At 38.0% G+C, this 23,490-nt stretch overlaps 1 long non-coding RNA gene across 1 annotated transcript; it reads right to left on the reverse strand.

Annotated features, from left to right (window-relative positions):
• Positions 1-12,973: 12,973 nt before the first annotated feature.
• LOC309486101 lies at positions 12,974-16,106 on the reverse strand. The gene is made up of 4 exons (XR_014201392.1): positions 15,260-16,106; positions 14,725-14,781; positions 14,167-14,241; positions 12,974-14,076 (listed from the first exon to the last, which is right to left on the reverse strand). It is a non-coding gene; the product is annotated as an uncharacterized lncRNA (long non-coding RNA).
• Between the last annotated feature and the right edge of the window lie 7,384 nt (positions 16,107-23,490).

Consider the following 23,490-nt stretch of genomic DNA (forward strand, 5'->3'; position numbering starts at 1 on the left):
TAGGTTTGGGAGTCTTACATATTGATGTGAATTGAAGTGATTGTAGTCAAATTAAATGTTGGGTAATTTCTGATGGTGTAATAATACCAATTTATCCAGTTTATGAGGTGACAGGCAGCATGAGACTAATTAAACACATCAGTTACATTTTTAATGTGCAATATTTGCTCTCATTAGAGCTGAAAGCTTCCTGTTTGTGAGGAATTGAAAAGGAGAGAAAGAAAAATTAAATAGCTCAGCAAATCCATTGAATTCCAACTAAAATCACTTGAACTTAAATCAAATTATAATTACAACTTCCGAACTAGTTAGTAGGGACTTCCCAGGAGGACTTGAAAGCAGCGTAATTACGTCATTATGGTGGGGTTCATGTGCGCTCATCACATAAATACTATAATTCTGATATGACTTCAGGCTGCATGCATGTTGCGATGAGGCTGTGCAATGCCAAAGTTAGGCTCTCTCTCTTTTCTTTCGGTCCAGATCAAAACCAGATCAGGCCGGCCGGTCTCTCTCCTGCTTTTCATAGTGTCCCACACTGCCCAGAAGGAGCCCTTGAAGTGCGGATTGGGAGTCAGCTAACAGATGGATAGAATTTGGAGGCTAAGGTCTGGCCAGGCCAGCTGGTGAGAGCTCACATTTCCACTGGCATGAAAATGTTCTGCTTATATCATCTGCAATCTGAGGAATTGCATTCAGGTGTTGCAGACCAATGTTTTTTTCTTCTCACAAGGACAGGGAATGCTTTGGCAGCAAAACAAATGCATCCTGAACTGTCTTCCACACACACACACACACACACACACACACACACACACACACACACACACACACACACACACACACGTGCACGCACACACACACACATAGAGATACACACATGCATTGAACATGTGTTGAACAAACCTATAATGCTAAAAATTCAACTTTGATGGGTAACTTGTCCCATACTATTTGTGTTACAGATGTAATGATACAATAAATTATTGTGTTTTTTTCGAGAAATGACGTGCTATTACTTCTCTAAGTGATCAGACTTATAACTCGAATACACTACAGGGCTTTTCACACTTGAATAGTTAACCTAGGTTATTCTAAACCCCGGGTAAACCAAGTCCTGGGTTATCTTGCTTTACGTTTCACATTGCTCACAATTTACCTGTGGTTAACAATTAATCCTGGGTATTCATTAGATGCCGTTTCACACAGTACATTCATTCGGGTTACAGTAACATTCTTATTTAGATATTTGCAGTTAGTAGCCCCTTTCACACATACAGTCTTTACTGGTAATTTACCGGTAAATTACCAGTAACAGATCATGTGTGAACAGGACCATTTAAAAAATACTGGTAAATTGGTTCCGGCAATTTACCAGTATTTTTTAAATGGTCCTGTTCACACATGATCTGTTACTGGTAATTTACCGGTAAATTACCAGTAAAGACTGTAACTAAAGACTGTAGACAAGGGAAGCTGTAACATTACCAGTAAATTACTGGTAATGTGATCTGTGTGAACGCGGAATGAAGATTACCGGTATCTGCACGTGCGAAAAGTCAGAACGCGATGACATAAGAAGTCTGCTTTGAGCCAATCATAAAGACTTGTGAAGATGACGTTATTACTCAGCGCTGTTTACAGTAAGCTTTTTAATAGTTTTTCTATTTAAATATGTGCTAAATGATCATCTTTGACCGTTGTGCCACGTCTTGCGCTCAAAACCCTTCCTTCTCTTCCATTCATCAGCGCTGCGGCTCTGCAGTTGGTTACTATTATGCGCGTCTTGTGTTTTTAAGAGCAAAAAGCGTTCAGTGCAAAAATGCCTTCCACTCAGATGTCAAAATATTTAGTCAAATTGAACAGATTGTGAAACTAAAGCGCTTCTGCTCATGCGGGTGAATGAAGACAACGGCAGTACCATTGTTTTGTCTCAAGATGCACACTAGTAAGATTTTTTTAAGGCACATTTATAAAAGCTGCTTAAATGTCCAAATTGAACTAAGGCCTAATCCTGGCTTAATCTAAGCCCTTTCTGTAGAACCGGGCCTAGCACTTAGTTGTAATGGATCTGGTGACTTGTAAATCATAATGGAGTCATTTTCGCTGTAAGGTATCTGTACTTTTACTCAAGTATTGTTTTTAGGTACTCTTTACAGCTCTGGTAAAAAGTGTTGCTAACATGGTTTCTATATTACAAGCAGGGTTTAAAAAGAAGACAACCAGGGGTCAAGCACAGTGTGAAAAGCCCTGCAGTGCATGAAGGGGACAGACAGATTTTTTAGCTTCAGACTATGAACCCACGCAGTCTGTGGATACCAAACATGTTTGATATTTTGAGCCAATTTTAGACATATTGTTTTCATTTGTCATGCGTCTCCTAGCAACGAGGTACATGTTTCTGTGTGGTTGTTTGTTGCAAGGACTTCAACAACTTTTTAATGTATGATTCTGGTCCTCTGTTACCATTTACAAAATTGGCAAGTGTAGTGTTTTAAAATGTGCATTCCATACTTTACTTTTTACTTGGTGGACAATAAAACGAGTGAAAAATCCCAGATTGAAAAGGTCTAATTGTTAAATTATTTTACTGTAACAATCCTGATTTCAAATGACATTTGCAGCATCCTTAGATGTTTGAGACCCCCAGTTAAGAACCGGTGATGTTAATTACATATATATTCAGTGTTGAGAGTTAAATTTTTATGTGAAATGTTTACTTTATTGCAAGTTTATTTAAATTCGTAGCCATACATGCAATATAACAGTTTGGGGAAAATGTCGCAGTTGTCAAATTTTCTGTTTTCATCGAAGCAAAGCTGTCAGCCCATTCAGAAATAGGCTATGGGGGGAATTAGGCAATTATGCTGTTAGACCGTATATATTTTACCTCAGTGCGACGGTAACACAATGAAATTTTAAAATGCCAGAAACCGTCACGTCTACCGTCAGCTCTTAATGCTGGATTAGGAGCCTTTACCCTCAGAGCTGCTAAGCCTCGGCTTACCTCAACAATCGCACCAGGCAAGTTGTTGAATTGGTTGTTGGTGAGGTAATGAGGAGCCTGCAGTTTGGGGACATGGACTCCAGGGCAGCACAGCTATGACCCATGGGAGCTCATTATTTACCATGCAGCCAGGCCTGGAGTTCAGCCTCACGACTAAAGACACACTCTAGCTCGTTTACACGTCATCCCTGACCTGTAAATAACCATGAAAGTGAATTAATGTGGTGCCATCGGGATCATGGCTCGAGCATGCGCTGTTGACACAGGAGTGCTCTGTTTTACACAGACTATGGGAACGTATACAGTGAGTGTTGTTGGAGAGCATGTTAGTATGCAGCCTTTCGCTCTCATGGGTCCTGACAGTGCAGGGATTGATTGAGTTATGCTTAAGGGAGGATTGGAGAGACATCGATAGTATGAACTGTTTCCATCTGGAGTACTATTAAAACATGCAGAATGCTGCGACTTTCCATACTCAAACTGAGGCAATCATTATCATTTGTTCTTTAATGTTGCTCTTAAAAGCTGTGCTCATCTTCACTTTCATGGTCAATTATGCACTCTTCTTGGCCTTTCTGCTGAGTATAACAATTTCTGAACACATGATATTAAAATCGGAATTTTGTTATCTATGCATTAACACAATAATATTACAATAAATATTTGAATATAAACAAGTGCAGTAATATAATTGATGCCACTATCTACTGTTAAATTCTCAGTGAGGAAATACATTACTTCAATTTCTTTGTGGTACAGTATGGAAGCCCTGAACCGCAACGTAAAAAAAAAAAAAAATTATAGCATTTCGAGATTAAAGTCGAAGTATTTCGAGAATAAAGTTGAAATGTTTCGATGTTAAAGTCGACATATTTTGATATTAAAGTTGAAATATTTCGAGATTGAAGTCGGAATGCTCTATTTTTTAAAAATTATTATTATTATTTTTACGGATTTTATTAATTTTTTTACGTTGCGTTTCAGGGCTTCCATAGAAATGGTGACGTTTATATTTTTTCTTGTAAACTTTTTTTTATTTATTTTTTTTAGAACTATAAGATAAAATTGATCTGTGAACAGAAACATATTTTTAACTTATTAAAGATACAGACTAAAAATCTGTAGAAGAAATGTACAGAACATTTTTAATTTGCGGAGCTTTTCAGTATGTGTGTTCACTGTAAGAGTGACCCCTGTCTTGAAATGAAAATCAAATGTCATGTGGCTTAAAAAGGCATATTATTGGTTTATTCAAAGACTGTTGCCATATGGAAACACCGTACCAGATATGGTTAAAGGTCATTTTATAAGGCACTATTTTCTCCTGTCCATTTTAATGTGACAGGGTGGATATGATTTCTGAACCATATCCATCATGGAATTAACAATTATGAATGTCAAATGAGAGTAAAACCAACTTGGTTCCTCTGAAAACTTGTCACTTTCTCTTCATTATTTAAAATTAAATAATACAATAAATAAGAATTTATTTCGATGGACCACTTTAGACATTCTACTAAACAAAAGTAACAATAGCAGTCGTTAGAGTATTATTAGCCTGTCTGCTTAATATCTACTAACACTTTATTTTGATGCTCCCCAATAGACATTCTACTGACTATAAGTAACTTTGCACCCACTGTACATGTCAACTTATTCAACTAACTTGAACTCTCACAACTAACCCTAACTTAAGTCTACTAATACTCTACTGAGAGTAAGTTGACATTTACTGTAGTTGCAAAGTTACTTATAGTTAGAATGTCAAAAGTGGACCACTGCAACAATGTGTAACCATATCAATTTGATTTATTTAGTGTGGATAGAAACAACAAAACTCTTTATCATGCATGTATAAAAAATAAAATAAAATAAAATTATATGACTGGCGATACAGACATAACTATACAAACAAAAAATATTCATTAAAAATACACCATCATCACATTGTATTTCTAATAGAATATATTTACAATTATTCTTGAATTATGTTTAGGTTTGCAAAAGACTTGAGTGACTAAAGTGCTCATCTGGTTGGAAATCTGCTACTTTTAGCTTGTTTGGGTGCTTGTATAGTTGCGGTCCTTGAAGTTATTCTTATTTACCGATAGTGTGGACATTCAGCGTCACGAATATGCCAATGCTCCCCGAAACCAAATACTTGCTCCCATAGAGCTCTGATTATGCTGGACTTGCAGACCAGTATTTGAACTTTTCCGAAGCAAGGGATTTGATTTCAATCTCTGGACTGATTGTTTTTAGCAGTGGGGGACTTTGATGGAAAAAACAAAACAAGAAACAGAAATCTGCAATCAGATACAAAATGACATTTTGTTGCTCCAGCACTAAGTGTGCGTACAGCGCCTACCAACCAGTCAAACTCTTTTCCTTCCACAATTTCTCACTGTTTCCTGAATGGCCTTAATTGAGATCACCTAGAGAGGAAACCACGAGTCCCAGTCACTAGCAATTAAAAATCACATTCATATTGTGCTGGCCAGCACATGGGCGTTTTAAAGAGTGTGATTTTCACTGGAGCGGCCCATCTGTTTGTGATTTTTACATTCAGGCCCTTTTTTCATATTTATTTAAATGTGGCCCATCATGAAAGCCTGGTGAATGAAGCAATGTGGTAAAATGGCTTTTTGATCATACAAATAATCAAGCTCTTGGCAGGATTTGCCTTTTTAAATAAATACCCGATTTGCAAAATATTAGCTTTTTTAAAAGTCTGTTTATTGTCTGTATTCCTAGTTCCTAAACCGAGTAAGAAAACACAGAATCAATTATCACTGAATCAAACAGCCGCCTGATTAAATAATGCATCTGACAGAGGCACTGACCACATTTCACAAATAAACTCGACATTTCTGCTAGGAATGCGTGGGAACGTGGGGCTGAATGGACCGGGCCTTGCTGCATTTGGGGCCCAGCGCTGTCACGTAATTACCTTTGATCCGCCAGCCGCTTAATAGCAAACTGTATGTGTATAAATGATCCCATTACTACATCCAAAGAAAGAGGGAAGACTAGAGAGCAAGCAAGCAGGGGGAAAAAACATGTAATACAACACTCTCCTGGAGTCATGAAAATAGATTTTATCGCAGTCTCAGAGACATTTGGTTTTTATTTAGTACCATAATGACGAATGCAATCTAAAAGTGGATGCATATGTCATCAGAGAGACATGTCACCAATGAGAAATTTAAAAAGACACTCCCGGGATTACATTTGCGCTAGATGTCAAAGGAGAAGGACCTTCTGGGAGCAATATGTTACGGAGCGTGTCCCGCCGACCTGAATTGTGCTGTAAAATAAGATTGATTCCGAGACTCATGTCCTAATGAACAACGCATGACAAACTCAAGCAAACAGAAACCTGGCCAGTGAGTTTGGCAGCTGTTTTTACGAAAGAGATGCTGATTTTTTTGACTGGTGAGGCACAAACTGGGCTTGAACCAGAAATTGATTCAGATAAAATGGTCCAGGTTGGTCTTTGTACCCAAAACAGGAACTACTTAAGAGATCTTGAAAATGTAACATTCCATCAGCTTTCCATGTAATTTAGGAGGGTCCAATTGTAACATCTATTTCCAAATCCTTCCTCCTGTAGCTCATCCATTTAAGACATTTAAAGTGTGACATTTCCACACCTGTGACCTCGTTTGAAACTTGGTCAATCCAGATAGATCCAGAAATCGCCATCATTGCAGAATATTGCAAACAAGAGAGAGTGTAGTAAAGAGAGTGTATAATAAAATAATTGATTGTAAAATAGATAGTTCTAGCTCTAAAACCTGATTGGATGAGCTGTTCTCAAAGTAAAATTGAGCAACCACTTGCTTGGCAAACTTTGATAATGAACTACTTTACCTAATAGAATCATTTTTATTTTATATATAACTAATATTAATTTATTCAATATTGGTGCCTACATACAATATACCTTATATACTGGTCATACATCATTTTAAACTCTTCTCAGCATTGACAGATATTTCCGTTATTTATGAGACAACGCTTCCCCGCCATTGATGAAATTTTCCGGCTTTCCTCGTTTTCACTGTTATACTGTAGGGGGCGCTATTAGGCATCTTCTGAAAGAGTACAGGATCTCCAGATAAAAAGACATGTGAAAACAAAGCAGAAACAAGCGATAGCGTATGTATGCAGATCCATACAGTATGTAAAATAAAGCGATCATCAACATTAAACTGCATATAAATCAAAACTGCCTAATGTTACTGTATAAAATGTCGACCCACGATGAGGCATTGGACTGCGCAAACTTTGGGGGTGTTGATGGTCTTGATCTACTCCATCTATGTTTTGATCTTCATTCTAAATCCTATCAAGACGTAGTCTTTGACCAAAACGTGATTTTCTCAGCATTTTCCTTAAAATGTTGCTTTTTTATGAAACTTGACCACATTCAAGTGTAAAAAAAAACAACTAAAAAAACAATGTATGAAGCTAGAACATGAACTTTTTTGGTTTTGTATAAAAGCAGAGGATCTGTTCTTTCTTTTGATGTATTGCATGTTCAGATTTTCAATGTATATATTTTCTACCGAGTGTTCAAAATACATAGTTTTGTGTTTTATATTGTATAGCTCTCCTGCTAACCGGCTTACTCGCGTTATTACTGTTTTACTGAATACTTCTGCATCAGCTGTTGACCACTATTACCTAAAATTGTGTCCATTAATGCAGATTGTCTGTTATTCTTACTACTTGAATAATGTTAAAGGATGGAGCAAGATTTGTTTTACAAACTTTAATGTTACATCAGTCATTCAGGTTAGTGCTCGGCTAGCATTTGTGTTGTTAGGATGCAGTTAATGATGCAGTTCCCACGTTCACCACAATAAATGAGAAATATACACATCGGTTTGTTGATAGACATACACTTGTTAATGCTGATGGTGAGGAATTACAGTTGCAACATCTCATGATGAACGCCAAACTGAGTAGCGCATCACTGATAAATGTCCTGCTCAAGTCATCTTTGCGATGGAGGTTCGGGTTGAGTAACTAGTTCTTCGAATATTTCAAAACGCTGATCATGATCATGTGCTGTAAGCGGTAGATCGATCACAACAGACTGGGTGATCTGACCAATCAGTTTTTGACATTTGATGCATGTAAACCAGTTGTAGGAGTAGGCTACTCCAAAACAAATTTAGGAACATTTAAAGTAGCATAATAGGGGAACTCTCGTCTTTTTGATGTGAAATCTTTAAAGATTTTTATAAAGCATAAGAATAACTTTTATATTGTTAGTAATATTTCAAGATGAACATTTACTGAAGCCACTTAGGTTTTCTTGATTATCCATACATATTTTTTAAAGAGAAAATCATGTTAAAATGTGAGTATTAAAAATGATACATCATGCTTTTGAAGAACAATTATTATTATTATTATTATTATCTCTCAATCATCATTGTATTGCATTGCATTTATATATTTTGCCCACACAATAAAAAGCAAAAACAAATACAGAGCTTTGCTCATACCACTAAGAATTTAATTATTATCTTTAGACTTATTGGGAACTATAGAGTGACAACTGATATTTATATGCATTCTATCTAAGTAGTCTGTTTTTTTTTTTGTTGTTTTTTTGTTTTTTGTGCAAATTGCTACATTTTTCTCGTTTTTGGCCTCTGAATAAAACTGAGGCGTTTTTTTTCTCCTCGAGTCTGTGCTTCATATTCTCACTATATCATATTATATGAGCCATAAAGCCTGATGTATCAAATATGATACTAAACAATTTTTTGGTCTAACGGTTTAATAAACTGTTCCAATTAAACGACAAACAAACAGACGGGCTTTACAGGGTTAATAGAGCTACTTTAATCAAAATGCAGATACTATTGGACAGAAGTGTGCAGGAGAGATGTAAGAGGGAGTAGGTGTTAGAATGTGGTTCAAGCTCCTAGTTTGTAAGGGGATGCCAGCCTCCCCTCATTAATTACCCTAAGAGTTATTCACAGGGCTGCATGCTTGCTGTGCCATCATCACCTCGATCGCTTCACAATCTGCCACTTACCCCAATAACTGGCTTCCATTAGCACCTGCTCTTTGACGTCATGTTTGATCACGGTGATGGCGCAATGACGGCTGCGCTTCATGGAGGGCACATGTGGCTCTCCGTTCACGGTGCAGCTGTTTCCCAGTATGCGCGGGATATCTTCTGCCTTGTGAGCTTCACCTCCTATAGTATGCGGTGATATAAATAAAAATCCAAAAGAAATAAACAACAGTGGGGGGTCCTTTCGAGGGGGAATAAAAGGTTGGGTGGGAGACACGGTCAAGGCTAGAGGCCTTGTTTTAATTTAAAGTGCTTTGTGATACGAGGACAACTGAAATTCATCCACAAATGTTTGGAGTATTTGGAGGGTATAGCTGGGCCCGTTGCAGCGGGAGGTTGTTTTTTGATACTGACCCCAGCGGCTCCAGGAAGATCAGTCAAAGTAAGAGTCGCTCCTGTCATGTGTAAGAAATAAATCAAGCCTTAAACAGACAGGTGGGAGTAGTCAGCAGTGCTATACATTAACCTTCAGGGCTTTTGTAAAAGCCTGTATTTATTCGCATCAAAATTATTGTCTTCACTCATTTATTTAATATACTGTAGTGTAGTGAACAGAATTAGCTTGTAGTAGGTGCTGAACATTATAGATTTTAATGATACATTTTTACTTTTTACCTTTGGATGCCCCTAATGTTTGGTTACATCCTTGATTTTATAGGGAATTTTGCTGTTGACAAATAGCATAAAATCTGGTCCACATTGCAGGTTATTTTGGGCAAAAACTGCCCACTTAGATGGGAAGAGACAGTCTAACTAACATGACACTACCAGCCACAGTTAACTTTGCTTTATGGCAAGTTTTAAACAATAGGCTGGTGTGAAGGAAATTAATTAAAATGAAGGCATGTGAGAATACATATAATGTATGGGAAAATGTCTATAGATTGGGATTAGAAGTTTTGTTTGTGGAAAAGTAGGCAAATGGGTCTTATATTGCCCCAAAGAAGTTTGATTTGTTAAGTATCCCACTTATTACACAGATTCTTCCTAAATAAACAAATAAATAAATGTCTGGGCAAGAAATATTAATCTGAGTTAAAATTATTTTCTTTTCTTAATTGTAATTATTTTCCACTAATACAAAATACCATTATTACATTCTAATCTAATCTAAGCTTCAGATCTTCTAAAGTTTTCTAGTCACCATAAAAGTAAAACTGAAGTCCTTCAAGACCATATTTAAATCTGTAACTTTTATGAAAAAGACTGCTGAGTGACACTCTGCATTTTATAGTGGTAATAAAGCATTGAGGGGTGAGGGGTGATGATTAATAAATATTTGACTGCTAAATATCGCTCTTGACCAATCAGAAGGGTAATATGTTAAACAGAGTAAAATCCATTGATTAGTTTCTCATCGAAATGCTCATTATAAGCACTCACGTCATGTCATGACTTTACTGTGTTGTTTCTTAGCAATCTACTATTACTACAATTACTACTACTAATAATAACAATAATAGAGAAAAATATGTGCCCTTACTTATGGAAGAAGTGTATAGCCAACCAATCAGATTTTAACTGCTGATTTGAGCATTGCTTGTCAGTTTTGTGTTTCATGTAAAACATATAGATAGACATATAGATAGACTGTGGACAGGCTGAGGCTGGGAGTCGATCTGTTTCCATCTCATTTCATTCACCTTGACCTATTATGATGTAGCCCACACTAAAGTATTACTCACAATGAGGATGACATTTATTTACAATTAGCAACACCAACAAGTGACGTTGAGTTTGACCCAGCTCTAATACACGCGCTCAACATGCGGATGACCACGTGCTGCTTGGCAAGTATGCTGAGCACGTTGGGGCGCTCTGTGGGGATATTAGGTGTCATGTTGAATATGCGGCCTCCCTAAAGACTTCAGAATCGCAACTATCCCATAGCTGTGGTGTCAGATAGCTACTAGGACTTGTGGGAACTTGTTGATGCATAGAAAGACCGGGCCAAGAGTGTGTCTCTAAGTACCATCAGCCTCTTCTTTCTTAGAGTAGCCAATGAAGAATCCACACTCTCTTTCCAGGTCATCAGTTTACAGCAGGAATGAAGATTTAGGAAAGCAGGAAAACCTCCATGATCAGGTTTCCCTCTCTGAGATAGAGTGAGGGGAGTGGAGGAGTACATGAACTCAGACACTTTGTCCTTCTCCGGAATTAGGGAAGCGATGGACTCATAATGAGGTGAATTTATAAGTGATGGAGAAGGCAGAAATAATGGCCGTCACTTTTATTTATATAGCGCTTTTTTACAATACAGATTGTTTCAAAGCAGCTTTACAGTGATAACAGGAAAATAATGCAACAATGTTTGTTTCGGCTGTACAGCAGATCTAGAAGAAAATAGTGTCATAGTCCAGTTAAACAAAAAGTTATTCATTTAGTTAATTTATGTATACAGATACTTTGGACAAAAACAGTGATGTCATCGTCCAGTTCAGTTCTCATACAATGGTGTCAGTGCAGGCAGATCAATAATATTGTTGAATATTAAGTGTCCTAAGCAAGCCAAAGGCGACAGTGGCAAAGAACCAAAACTCCATCAGGAGACAGAATGGAGAAAAATACCTTGGGAGAACCCAGGCTCAGTCGAGGGGGGGCAGTTCTCCTCTGGCCAATGAACGAACAGTGTAGATTATGATTCAGGCAGCATTATAGGTCAGAAGTCAGATTGGATCGGAACATTCAGAATATTATCCAGTTCCATCTGGTTGAAGATCGGAGTCACGCCGGTATGGAGACGAGTTTGTTGAGGATCGGTGCCGATGGCTGTCGTGCCGATGAGGCCTTACAGGGGAGAATCTGGTGCAGGTCCACCATCTGATCTGGATATGGCCCGGATCCGGCTGACTACAGTAAATCATACAAATAACTATGTCTCAGATGTTTCTCCTAAATTTCTTGAGATATACAAATATACACAAATGAGACAACAGTAAAAAGTTATGTGGATTGTTAAGATTTGGTGTTTTTGATGAGAAATGTTTGACTTCATATTTATATATTTTAATATTAATAACTTTTAATTCCAGACTTTGGTATCTTGGCAAATCTGAGCACTGACTGAGACATTCTTGAGATCTTTTCCCAAAAGAAATAAACTGAAAACAACTGAGAGATTTCTAAGGCCCTTTTCTAAGGAGGAAAATCAGAGAAACAGAAACTCAAGCAAAAGTCTCAATTTGCTTGTTATCACTGATATAGAACAAATTAATTTAAAATATTAGAGATTTTACAACCCCTACAAACTGATATCATGGAATATCCGAGCACAGTTTGAGAATTTGTTGAGATCTCGAACTTTAGAAGAGACAAATATGAGAAAACACTGTGGTATGTTTCTCAAGGGAAAACATCTGAGCAGTAGTAGTTGTTAGCAACAATCTCCATTTGGTCTCAGTTTAATCTCATAAGAGAAACAAATGCGATATTAAGGAGATCTCATTTTTTAATACGCTTTAGAGGAGACATTTGTGAGATTACCAGGGGCTTAAAATAAAATGAGTTTTATGCAAAGTCTCCATTTGCTGACTAGGCGAAACATTTAAGATGTCAAAGAGATTTTAGTTGGGATTTTTTCCCTCTGTGCACTGTAAAAATAAAAGGTGCCTGGAGGAACCTTTTGGGGTTCTTCACTTTGCCACACCGGCGGAACCGTCTGTAGATCCTCTAGGCACCCTTTAAAAAGGGGTGGTTCTCTGAAGAACCACACAAGTTTCCCGAGGAACTCTTACATAAATCACTGTGTGGAACCACTTTGGGTGCCTCCAGGAACCAAATTTCATTTTTTTAGATATTTAATTTCATGTTGTAACTATGGTTACCTTTGACTATGGTTACTATTATAATAAATAAATTGAACCAAATACAAAATAAGAATTGTTTATTACATATTTTATATTCATTTTTATACATACACTTCCATACACATGGGAAAAAAGCTAACTATAGATTAATATCAATGAATACACAAAAGAATAGTAAAATACATACGCAAAATGAATAATCAACCAAGTATATGCAATAGGCTATACAAGAAAAGACATTTCAACAAAATGCATGGAAATCTCTGATGATTAGTTATTCAGCTATTTTGAATCATAAAGTGTTGAAGTCTGGGATGCCGTTAGACTGGAGACTGTAATGAACAGTATGCCTTTTGAAAAGCTTAAAGGACAAGTTCGGTATTTTACACTTAAAGCCCTGTTTACAGATCGTATCTGATGAAATAGAACGGTTTAGATTAAAATTTGGACACATGCTCCTGTCCCGAGAATTTTAGGTTTATTTCTAACTAAATATAAGCGAAATAAACCTAAAATTCTCGGGAGAGCAGCATGTGTCCAAATTTTAATCTTAACCGTTCTATTTCATCAGATACGATCGGTAAACAGGGCTTTAAGTGTAAAATACCGAACTTGTCCTTTAAATCTGTGACTTGAATCAACAGGGTTCATAAATGGTTGTTGAGTATTCTGAAACAAGATAGAGGAAGTAGAGGTAGAGATGGAGAAGTAGAATTCCAGTCATTTCAATAAGAATCCACACGATCAGCAATTTCGTTTGTGGTCAAAAATGTCACTATGGGACCAAGTTGGTTACTGGAATTCACTGGATTTGACCAACAGAAAGCTGCTTGAAAGTGACTCCTGTGTGAGCTGTGCTTCATACATTACGTCGCTACATTGCTGACAATGATCAATGGACGTTTCTGCCCGTGTAATTTCACGAAATTCAAAAATGTGACCGCACCTTTACTCGCTGCAACATAAAATGCAATCAATAATAAAATCCTCATAAGGGACATGTGAGGTACTTAAAGAGTTAGAAAAGTGAAAAGGTACAGCAGATTCGTTTTCCATTTGTTTTTCCTCTTTTCTGGTGGATGGTCCAGGCACTTCAGTGATTTTCGGGTCTACAGGAGGATTTTTATTCTTGTTCAAACTTGTATTTCAGCTTACCGAGATCCCTGCAAAGTACAACATTTACTGTTAATAAGGTTATTAAAGTGATAGTTGTCAAATTTAAATAATTTCCTCAGCCTTGTGACGTTCCAAACCTGTTTGACTTTCTGTCTGTGGAACCCAAAAGCAGATCTCAGGCATAATGCAACCCCAGTCACCGTTCAATTTCACTGCATGAAACACAAGCAGAAAGAAATTGTGTAAATCATTCATGAAACCATTCTTATGTACACTTGTGTAGTTCAATTCAATGCAACAATTTATGTAAAAATGGTTAAGCTCCAAAAATGTCCCAGAAAAGATCCTAAAAATAATCAATGAGTTCACAACTCATGTGTTATGGGTTGTGTTGTAAGTCTTCTGAAGCCATATAATAGCTTTTTCCTCTTTTTTTTGTCGAAAAAGACTAAACTTGAAGTTAATTCAGAGTTAAAATGTCTTATATTCAAATGCAAATGATAAAGATATAAGAAAAAATGCATAGCATTATTGGCGCCAAACCGTTTAGTAACATGAATGAGATTTGAGAGCATGAGGGAAGATTTTCAGAGAATAACTGATTAAAAAAACACAAGTACACAGTCAAACAATACAATTTCACAGAGAAAGTTCATAGTAATAAAGTACCTGCATGTGGTGTATAGGTAACTTACTGTAATTCAATATTGCCACTGAAATGTTCAGATTATTTTAGAAATGTACTGGCAGTTCTGGAGAAACAAAAGAACAAAGCTGATTATTCACAAATATTTATTGACCAGTAAATGGCTTTAAAATGGTATTTGAGAGAATGAGGGCACCTGTAGTAAGTAAAGTTAGCAGTTAGGCTAAACAAAAACAGACCAAACTATATTAACCTGCTTTTGTTATTCATAACAAACGCCAATGACGACAGCAGGAATCAGCTAAATTAGTTAGGCTATATCAGCAATTTTAAGACACAGTTGTACATAATATGTTGAATTGAATGACTAAATCAATCTAAGACAATAAGTAAATAATTTCCATTTGTTCATTAGATCAACGTATCGCGGCTAAAACCAATTCATACTGTGCAATAAACGAGTGGTAAACTAAATTTATTATACAATACTTGCAGATTTTTACAGTGTTTAGTTTATATATGTGTGTGATTGAATATATAGTGAGTAGACTCTGTATTTATATTTATTTGGCGAGTTTACAAACCTTGTAACGGAGAGCCGAACAAACGGCGGAAGCTTTGATGAGAGGAGCCGTTACTTTCAATTCAAACCCGGTGACGTCGATCAGCTGAGCTTTGATGCGCGCGAGCAGCGCGAGGATCACTGAAGCGACGACAGCAGAGGAGAGAGCAGCAGTTTCGTGACAGAATACAACTTTTAACTTAAAACTTTTCTCCTCCTGGTTCTTCTTCTTCTTCTTCATATTATTAATATTATTATTATTTAGTGTTGTAGTTTAAGGTTTAAATTAATCAATAAAATAGGCCTAGGTACTAAATAAATGTAAGCTACCCAGGTGAAAAGACGTAGGCTACTGTTAAATGTATTACAAATAAGAATATTTGTATTGTAGGCCTATACTAAAAACACACTCAAGTACATTTTTAATACATGTAATAGTAGCCTACGTCTTTTTCACCTGGGTATGTATACTGAATCAAACTTCAGTAGCCTATAATAATAATAATAATAATAATAGGATATTAATAACCTTATTCTGGCCTTACTGAACCATTGGGTTCCTCCAGATGCTGGCTTTAACATAAGAGATCTTCCAGGAACCACTTAAATGTTAAAAGATCTTCCAGTAACCCTTTTATCGCATTCAAGTTCCTCTATTTTCCCCCAAAGCACTTCGAGGTCTCATGGTAATGAAAAGGTGACTCCAGAACCTCTGAACTAAATACAAAGTGCTTAAAGGATCCCATTAGTTCCAGCAAGAACCTCAAAGATTGTCAATGCTCCTCCAGTAACCCTACTATAGGAGAAAGAGCTTTGAGGCACTTAAATTACATTTTGAAGTTCCTTGAGTATCCGACAGGATATTTGAGGCTCCTTTAGTTTTTACAGTGTGGGTTCAGAATGAGACCATGATATCATGTAATGGAGAGCATTTGGTGGTGCTGTGATCTCAAAATCTTTTAAGGATATTTTCATTATACATGTGGCTTTTCTCCTCAGTCAAGCACTTGCAGAAACTCTGCACCTGAGTAGCACCAAAATCAACTCCATCTGTGTGTGAAAACCCTCCAGGGGGGGACTGGGAGTCACTCTGGATTACGAGGGAGCCAGACTAATGCATAAGTTTGAGGTGTATAAGGAATACATCACCCTCTGCCACTGGGCTGATATTGGAGATTAATCCTAAGGCTCGGACCAGAGCTAAAAATGAGTAATAGTGGAAGAAACTTTCAGGATCAAGTTCCAAGCCAACCAATGATCGGAGAAGAGGGTGGAGGAGCTTGGGAGTTGCACTGACCCAAGAGCTGAAACAGCAGTGCATGAGGAAAAATAGTCTGGAAAAATCAACAGCTTGTACGCAATGTCCAAAAGTATCCGATCCAGTTTCATAAGGACTATTATTGTAATCCTTTCAGGAACTTAGAGCTCCAACTTCATTTGTTGAAAAAATAAAGTGATGAAAGCCGACATGAAGCAGGATAATTCTCAGTCCTTCAGTAGCCATGTATGCCATCATAAAAGCATTACGTTTAGGGTGTGGGCACATTTCTTTGGGCTGAAAGCAGATTCACCTGACTGCCGATCTAATGAAGAGATGAACCGATAATGTTTCATTCACAGTATTTTATATATGAAACATAATGTATTTAGTGAGTCACCTAAAAATAAAAATAAAAATACAACACATAGGTGTCATTGTACTGGTATTGAACTTTTGGATTGTTCAAATTCCTAATTATCAAATTATCAAAAGTGATCACAATAAAGTAGTCTCAGTGAGCAAAAAAAAAATGTATGTGATGACTTTCTGTTTGCCTGTGCATGTCAGGCTCACATATACAGTCAGTCCAGACTAAGCGAGATGTATAGGCCAAGAAGGTTAGTTCATCAAAGGACATCTTAAAGGAACTGCTGAAACAGACTGATCTCATGAAATGGCGTATGTATGACACGCCAATTCGTAGTTCCATTTTTGGCGTGTTATCAACACGCATAATCGATTTTCAGCGTGTTTATCAACGCTGGTGACTTAACGTTACATTACTGTATATATAAATATATATGACCTACCCCAACCGCGTCCCTAAACCTACCCGTCACTGGGGTTAATACCATTTATGAGTGTTCCCCTACCATCCTAGGAAAAAAAATATTGCTCCCCAGATGTAGATATACATTTTGCTCAGTTTTGCTCGGACATTTAACGGCGTACACATACACGCGGAATCGCTCTGACGTTTAACAGCGTGGACATACACGCGGAAGATGACGGTTCGTTTCGGCGTGGACATACACGCGGATAGCTCAAAATGCGTATAAATAACACGCCACTTGACTTGAAAGTGGCGTGTATGTTTACGCAAAGTCATGATGTCATGTTGGCTGAAAAGTTTTGCCATTCTTACTTTTAATACAATAGATGGATCTGTGCACACTTGTTTTTTTTTGTTTTTTTTAGATCTATAATTTTTTTTTCCAATATACACTAACTGTGCGTTCACACCGCCACCGGCGAGAGCGTCAAAGTGGCCAGAAGTCATTCATTTTCAGTGAGAGCCGGCGGCGAGCTCCAGCGAGGGCGGCACAGTGCTTCTTGGACGGCGAGAAGAGTTGGAGTCAGGTCAACTTTATGGTAATGATCTATGATGCGGTTCGGCGGCAACCAGCGGCAACCAATCGGAATTTAGAAGTCCTCCGCTTGAGAGGATTCCAGAGAACACAGACAAGTAATTCGATCTACGTCAGAGCGTCCCCGCATCTTTCTACGGCGTCGTTGGCAGGGCGGCGAGAGCGAACTTTGCCGCTATCGCCGGTAGCGGTGTGAACGCCCAGTAAGAATGCAATTCATTCACAGAAAGGGGTGTCAATATTGAAAGTAGCAGTCCATATCTGGTATGGTGACCGGCTGCTTTAAGGACTACATTGCATCTTATCCTCAAGGAATGCACCAGATTGGCAGGTTCTTGCTGTGAGATGTTACACCACTCTTCCACCAAGGCATTGCAAGTTCTCAAACACGTCTTGGGGGGACACTGGTTTGGCACTGTAAGGATGATCAGCTGTCCTTCCTGTCTCCCTGTTGCACTGTCAATGTTACAGACATTGCAGGTTATTGCTCTGGCCACATCTGCAGTCCTCATGCCTCTGTGCAGCAGGGCAATGGCAATGATAAGCTTTTTATGCATTTTGGCCGTTAATTTACATGACAACAGCGTTTTGGGGGCCTGAATATTGCAAACTTTTGAAAACGGCTTGCAAATTGCACGTTTTTGTAAACGATACCGTTATCATCTCCGTGTAAACTGCAAAAACGTGAATTTGTGAAAACGGTGACGTCACGCGCATACATATTACGTGTTCAGTCTATAGGCGCGTAGTGTTTCTTTACTTCATACACCAATTGGCATTTTTACAGCCATTTAATTTTTTGTATTACTTAAAATATATATTTCAAATATCATTTATTTATTATTTTAGGTACTTTATTTATTTTAATTTTTAAATGTATAAAACCAACATGAATTAAAAAAAACCTGGCGCCTGGGTTTTTGATTAGATTTTCAAAGGATTTCTAAATGATCTAAAAAGGATTTATTAATGATTATTATATTCATTGATACCGTTTGGTATAATTTATTTTAACCTTGATGTGACACATCTCTATATCTATCTGTCTTCTTCAGTAATGATTTTTCTTCAGGTCTAATGCTAAAGGTCTAACTATCTCTCTCTCTAGCTCATTTGAACTCATGTGGTCTTGCCTCTACTCAGTCAGTCCCTCCATGTCCTTCACTTTAAATGAATTTGAGAGCGCTAAGGCCTCCTACTCTGTAGAGATGAGTGTCTTTAATGAGGGCTCAAGAGTGTCTTTGGACAAATGTTGCTTGTTTAGTGCAGGGTTTGATCTTTAGTCAGAATGCTAATGTTATATGCTCTGCTGTAGCTCTTCACAAGGCAATATCATCTAATGAGCACCTTAGTATGCATGTTACAATGGTATAGCCTCAGAAAGTACAAACAAAGTCGAGTCAGCGGGTTAATTAAAACAGGTGAGATGGACCAGTCGAAAGATTTTTTTTTTTTTTTTACAGACTTATCAGTTGTTGTTTTCACATCTACACATCCTCTGGAGGAATGAATTTGAAGTCAGGTGACCTTGACACCCACCCATGACCAGCATGCTATGGTAGGATGCCCATGAGTGGCTCTGCTGAAAGCGATGCCTGCCGGAAGCCCCTCCATGCTCACTCCCAGTGTCAGGTGTCAGAGGTGAGTGCTGCCTCACAGTAAATGAAGCATACAGAGGAGGTGAAACTACACAGTTCACATCACAATGCTGAGTCATTGACCAATCAGAGCTGAGTGTTTAACAATGCCATAGAATACAATGCAATAGGAACAACGTGACACTGCACCGACCCGTCCATGGCATCACAGTTAATGCAGGTCAGTGAGTGATCAATATTGACTTGTGAAAGACACATGCCTCCCAATTTACTGGTGATTGGAAAGTACGCACTTTTAAATATGTGTGATAAAATCAATCCAATTCTAATTTCCTATTTGGAAAAGTGCGATTGAATGGCACTTGAAGTCAGATTTCTAAGGAACGTTGGAAATAAACAACTCGCAGTGATTATGTCAAGATGTAGCACAAGGGCTTGTGGGAAAAGTATGCACAGATGCATACTTAGAAAATCTGGAAAGGACTGAAATATATATGATTAATAAAACTTCAACAATAATTATTGAAATGAAAATTTGTATAGGAAATGTGTTACATTCTAAACGGAGCAAAACCTCTTCCTGATAAGTAACCCAATCCCCCTGGATTATTGTTTTCAGGGCCTCTTTTATTAATCAGCAAAATAGAGGGTATGTCCTCTCGTAAATTTTGCTACTGGGCAGAAATACATCCATGAAGAAACCCACGCACCCCAGCGCTTACACTATAAAAACCACAGACTGAAACGGTCATGATGGGGTCAGTTCAGCTGGTTCACATTAGGTAGAGCACTAAAATGTTTATATTACCCTTCAAAGGCATCATCATCAGATATAATGTTTCATGTTTGTTGGTTCATGTTTGAATAAATTATATAATTCAAAGTCTGGTTACAAGAGTTTAGCCATGACAATACGCTTTGCTTTGATGGAAAGAGCTTTGTGTGAGTTTCATTTGGCTACAATACCTGTGAATTTGCTGTATGTTTACAGTCCATAGAAGGGTTCACAATGTGCTTTTAAGGGCCTTTAAGCAGTCCCATTGTCAGTTGACATCCACAGAGAAAGAGGAGTCTGCTGGGAGGAAATCGGGGGAATTCGCTTCGGGATCAGTACCTCACACACAAAGTGCTTTACGGCTGTTGCTGGATTTACTCTCAGCCTCTTGATCTCAGCAGTATTGAGAAATGAGCCACAGGCCTTTAAATATGATGCTTCTTCCCCTTATTCAGTCTTTAGCACAACACAATCATTCATATACATGGTTGCATATCAAAGCATAACCCCCAATCTTAATCTAAACCTGATTCTTTAGGTAGAGGTGACAGTTTCATTGTTTGGCATCAGCAAAATAGTGCTTTTGCATAGCGAAACATTTCAACTCAAATGAAGAGAAATCTTGACATGCTGAAATTGTGGAGGCTTTTGACAACAGGTCATCATGGTCAAGCAAATGCTCTTACATCTCCAATCCCAGCTTAGTTTATTATTTTCATGGCCACTTTTATGATCAACAAATTAGAGTGTATACCCTCCCGTAAATTCCCCCAGAAATAATCGCAAAAATAATCGCAAGTTTTGCATGAAAGTGGAACTTCTAAATTCTTCACAAATTCTGTTTTAGTTTCGATAAGCTTGAACTTCAGAATCTGGATAAGATATACGCCTCTTGACGCATGTAACGACATTTTACACATAATAAACGTGGTCCCGGCCACGTTTAACACTGAGGTATGTCTATCCTCTGTGGCTTGACAATTCTCTTTACGAGCCTCAAAACCCAGACACTTTAAAGACATTTATGAATAGACCATTTCTCCATTCCACCACAAGGTTTTTGGACAAATATTTTGTTGAACTTCCAAGCTTGCTTTGCAAACATTTATGTTTTAATTAGGAATGGGAAATTTAATGAATTAATCAAACCCTGTTCTTTAATGATTCAATGAACAAGTATTGATGGTTCTATTAATTATTAACGATTCTTTACTTTGAGGTTTATTGATTCTTTACTTTGAGGTAGCCTCCTTACTATAGTATGTACTAAATAAAACAATACAAAACAACGTGTTGGCAAATGAACAACCAGCCAGTTATAACACAGTTTTCAATATTTCGAATTGCATACTATCAATTAGTCATGAACAGCAACATGAGGGAAAGAGTGAGTCGTTAGATGATTCAATCAAATAATGCATGAACTCAGACGTAACTGTCGGTGGATCTGAATGCGTTGATCTATGAGGGCAGACTTGTTTGGTGAACTTGCTCATGGAGGACTATTTCCAGATTGAAATGTGGTGTTACATCTTCTAAACACTGGTGTGCTGGAGTTCTACTGTTCTTTGTTCAAAGTGGGGTCTGTTTCCCGATCTCTGAGTGAACTATTCTCCCAGTATGGTGCTCAAAAACTCTGGTGGATTTCCAGAGACTTGTCTCCCTGGCGGAATATACAACTGTTGTTCCGCATTGGGAATTACACGCCTCCCCAGGGTGCATTCGCAACTCCTATGTGAGGACTTTGAGGCCTTACCAGGACAAAGATCACATCCTGGTCATCTGGTCATCACATCACCGCTCTTCCAATTGGGTCAAATGGTAAAAGTCAGAGTATCAATTTGGGAAACATACTCTGCTCAAACACGCACCTCTCAGCTCTCGGCTGTCCTCTTGCCGTAGATGGCCTTAGTGAATGCAAGGTCAATATCGAATAAAACTTTTATTCTAAATGACTTGTTTATATCTTATATCTCTCTAGACTTTTTATTTGTTACTGAGACTTGGTTAAAACAGGGTGACTTCAGGGTGCTTCTCGGCGAGAATGGTCCTCCGGGGGGGGGGTCCTTATTCAAAAGTGGCGTCACCACTTTTGAATAAGAAACAATATCAAGACTATAAAACTCCTCAAAAAACGCGCACACTCTCAAACCTGACTGCACATCACATTTTTGACTTTATTGATTCTGCTTTTATTCCGGAGTCCCTTTTATTTTATTGCTCCGGAGTCGCATATCAGTCACAAAATGCGCCACGAGGAAGAAAAAAACATATATAGCCTAACTGTACGTTCACACCGCCGCCGACTTGAGCTGCAAAGAAGCTCTGGCCGCCCAGTCAAGGACGCTTGTCAAAAAAGTACGGGGAAGCTTGTTGACGCTTTGGCCGCTCTGAAGTCTGTGTCACACCATGAAATGTAAACAGACAAAAAAAACAAGCACTAGGAACCTTTTATAATGACAGCATTTTTATAACCGATTTGGTCGGGAAAAAAAATATTTTGATTAATATGCGCGAGGGAGAGAGAGCAAGACGTATTGTTTGAAGACGGTGAAGGTGAGTGCGCGTGCGCGGCCGGGGCTCTCTCTCTTTTGTAACTGGTCCCTATATGAAAATAACGTCATATCATAAATGATAGGAAACCCAGCAACAACGATTATCAGTTTCTCCTCCATTTTCTCGGAACTAATGTTTTGGTAGGAACGAAAGTTTACATCGTATGTTTCTCCGGAATCAGCCAGCGCGAAGGATGTCTATATTCCGATTGGTTGCTGGCGTTTGCCGCTGCTTGCCGCTGAACCGCGTCATAGCTCATTACCATAAAGTTGAGATACTTTCAACTTTCTGGTTGACGCTCAAAACGCGACGCCGATGGATTTGACGCTCCTTGCAGCTGAGAGAAGCCAGCTTCCATTGAAAATGAATGACTTCCGGTAACTTTGGAAGCTCAAGTCGGCGGCGGTGTGAACGTACAGTAAGTCGCACTGGACTAAGTGCCATTTTTTTTAGAAATGTATTTCTCTAAAGCGGCACTAAAATAATGTTTTAAAACTTTCACAGAGACCTCAAACTGAAAGCACAAAGCCTGTCTTTAAATTTAATTTCGTTTTGTATTAATTGTATCTTAATTTTAATCGATGTTTCATCAACCAATTGTCTGGATTTAATAAATAAGAAGAATATATAAGCTATTAGAAAATAGATAATCAGGACACGGAGGCGCTGGCGAACCTGGAGCTCGTCTCATAAATG

Source organism: Leuciscus leuciscus (assembly GCF_965113295.1).
Source record: "Leuciscus leuciscus genome assembly, chromosome: 22".
Taxonomy (NCBI): Eukaryota; Metazoa; Chordata; class Actinopteri; order Cypriniformes; family Leuciscidae; genus Leuciscus; species Leuciscus leuciscus.